This window comes from Calonectris borealis, chromosome W (assembly GCF_964195595.1).
Source record: "Calonectris borealis chromosome W, bCalBor7.hap1.2, whole genome shotgun sequence".
In the NCBI taxonomy this organism is placed as follows: Eukaryota; Metazoa; Chordata; class Aves; order Procellariiformes; family Procellariidae; genus Calonectris; species Calonectris borealis.
The window spans coordinates 175,656-178,712 of NC_134351.1; the positions used below are offsets into that span (position 1 = coordinate 175,656).

The window sequence follows — 3,057 nt, forward strand, 5'->3', positions numbered from 1 at the left end:
ACTTTCTTTTTAAAATTTCGTTTACGATAGAAAAATCAGTGAGATAAGAGATCTCCCATACGGTTTTACTTTTTTTTTGGGGGGGGGTGGGGTGGGGGCAGGCGGTGGGGAATATCAAATCCCCGGTGCTGCAATACATCAGGCTACCAAAAAGGACCGGCAGGTTTGCTAACGCTGTCGGCCGTAGCCGAGCGTGCGGAGGAACGCGTCTTTACGATCTCTCGACCGTTACACCCGAGAACCAAAGATCAGCCGTACGTCGACTATCGGAAGACGTGCTGCGCTTGGGTCTGTGCAAGGAAATCGACCTACCCCTTTTTTTTTTTTTTTCCAGAGAGAGCGCGAAAAGTCTCCTTGCGGATGACTTCTACTGCCGAGCACGTCATCTCTGAAGATCCATTCTGATGGGAAGTTCGTAAAAGGCGACTCCTTTGAACGAGAAAGATTTCCATTCTGGAAAATCTCTTTCCAACCAAAGTCAAAATTACGCGCTGCAGGTTAGGAAAAAGGACGCGATAGAAGCAGTAACTCACCAAAACCACATCAGGACTCTCTGTCGCTAGTTACGAGGCTGCTACCGCTTCTCGGGAAAGCCTGGAAAGCGCACCGAAGCGACGCCGATTTGTCCCGTGTTGTCCACGCCGCTTCTTTGACCTTGATTGCTTTTAGCACAGATGCTAGCATCTCAGTAAGGTGTTCGAGTGCTCCTGTAAGGCATTTTAAACACCGACTGACTGAAAAAGCATACAGCTTTTATCGTGAAAACAAAGCCTGTTTCTCCCGAACATCCCAGCTCTTACAAACGGTTCCTTTCCTCTTCTAGTCCAACATTATTTTCACAGCACCCTTTCCTAGCAAGCGCACAGAAACAGAAGAGCGTGCTTGCAGGAAGAGAAAACAGACGGAGGGAAGCAAGCTTTGCAGAGGCGTACCACGCTCCAGAACAGACCTCCTTTATTTTTAGTATTTGCGTTAAAATATTTCACGTTAAAAAATCATATAGAAGGAGAGCTGCCACGTTCCTCGTGTTAACTGTAAAGTCCGTGCTACGAGCACCTTAGGAAAAACGCAGACACATGTCACAGGCCTACCTCGTACTTGCAGACCACTAGGGATCCTTTCCACCTGTCTCGTACTTTCACGGCAGTTGACGTTCTGCTGAGAGGAAAGGGAAAAAAAAACAAACAACGTTTAGCACAAAGCTTCCTTTGCCGCGAAGAGAACAACTGAGTGGAGGAGAAAGTATTTGGCATCGTCTTTGGTGCGGTTGTTGAGACAGGCCACTAGAGCTTCTGCACGTTTCAGACAACCGTGCCTTTTTTTTGGCTCATTGGCAGCTTTAGTTTCGCGAGAACTCACTTGCCTAGAAAGAGGAGTGACAGAGAAGGAAAAGAGAGGTCAGGCAGCAAGAGAGCTCTGCAGGCTGCCACCAGTCAACGTCGCACTCTTAAGGAAAAACAAACAAACAAACAACCAACCAACCAAACAAACAAAAAACAAACAAAAAAAACCCCAAAACACACAAACACAAAAAAACCCCGCAAAACCCAACAACAAAACAAAACTTTGACGTTGTACCTTTCTTTTCTTTTGGAGCTCGTCCCTGTCTCAGCTGATCGTCTCGTCAGAGCACGAAGTGCAGATGATCCGTATCCCGATGACATCTGCACGCGATGAACACGTGTTCAGAAATAGTCCAGATCTGTAAGACTGGTGTCATTTGTGTGGTTCCAAGCATCCTAACTCCATTTTACTGACCAATGCATTTGTGAGGAAACTAAGTAGCTTTTAAACGTAGCCTCTCCTTGGGGAGAAAAATGCGTTAGGGAGTGAAAAAAAGGATGATTCAGAGCTCCCAACCATGACGGAGCAGCGGGAAAACTAATGAAAGCGAAGACCAACAGCAGCAACGCGAAGCGGCATTTGGCTTTAATTCCGATCACGTACTTAAGCGGCTCGCCAAGTCTATGCCTCGATCCCATGAATGACTAGCCCTTTTTTGGAAGGACCAACTTTTTTCCTTCAAAGTCCTAGATTGAAGACTCCACTGAACAGAATGGGGATGGAGCCACAGGACAACATGCCATCAACACTCTAATGAAAAAAAAAATCAAGTAAAAATCCAGTTGAAGTATCAGTTTCCATCGTGTCTCGTTCATTACGTTTCTAGTAGTACCTGGGTGCTCCAAAATTCACTCTCCTGACACCACGTAGTACTACAAATTACAATTACGCGTGTAAAAATAAAAGGCTATTTCCAACCTGCCCGTAAAATCAGTACGAACAAACAGAAGAGAAACACTTGACCCTAAAGAAGGTCACAGGCAGCTCTTAATTTATCGTAGGCGAAAGCTCATTCTTTTCCCTGAAAGGAAAACGCTCGTAACTACCCAGGGACCGATTCGGGAACGAGGCACGCGCGCTCTGTTAACGGCAACCGTTCATCAGCTTTTCTGCACTGGCACAAATTTGCCTTTTCCCTGGGTTTGACGCGGAGCACCTGCAGCGTCCTTGAACGCGCCAATGTTTCTCCCCGCTCCCCCGGCCCCGCACGTGCCGTTACCTGAGCAGCAAGCGGCGTCAACCGCGCAGGATTTTCTTCACGTGACGCAGAAGGTGACGCTGGGAAAAGAGGAGGCACAAAATGAACCTGTTTGTCACACCCAGCCAACGGTGAAAACCCAGGGAAGGATTCTGCCGTGCGGGGCCGGGCTGTGCACCCCCGGAGCTCCAGCCGGCCGGTTTCGCTCCCCTTTGCCGGGTACCGGGGAGACACCGCCGCCTCGTGCTGCCGCCTGCCCCCCGGGGAGAGCCGGGGGACCCCCACCTCACTTCAGCCCTCGGGAACGGGGCTGAAAGGTCCGATCCCGGTGCCGGGGGAGCAGAGGCGAGCTGGCTGGGACCAGCTTTTGCTCCTGGAACAGCCCTGGGGTGGACCTGTCCCTCCCTTTCAAACGCTCCAGCAGTTTCGGGGGCAGAAGGCCGTTTCTAAGCCCTCTCTCCAGCAGCTCCTCCCTCGACTCGGCCCGCGAAGCCCCCAGTCTGCCTGCAGGGAGG

At 50.0% G+C, this 3,057-nt stretch overlaps 1 long non-coding RNA gene across 1 annotated transcript; it reads right to left on the reverse strand.

The window, feature by feature from the left end:
• Positions 1-330: 330 nt before the first annotated feature.
• LOC142074810 (uncharacterized) lies at positions 331-2,266 on the reverse strand. The gene is made up of 4 exons (XR_012670716.1): positions 1,579-2,266; positions 1,092-1,155; positions 534-707; positions 331-429 (listed from the first exon to the last, which is right to left on the reverse strand). It is a non-coding gene; the product is annotated as an uncharacterized LOC142074810 (long non-coding RNA).
• Between the last annotated feature and the right edge of the window lie 791 nt (positions 2,267-3,057).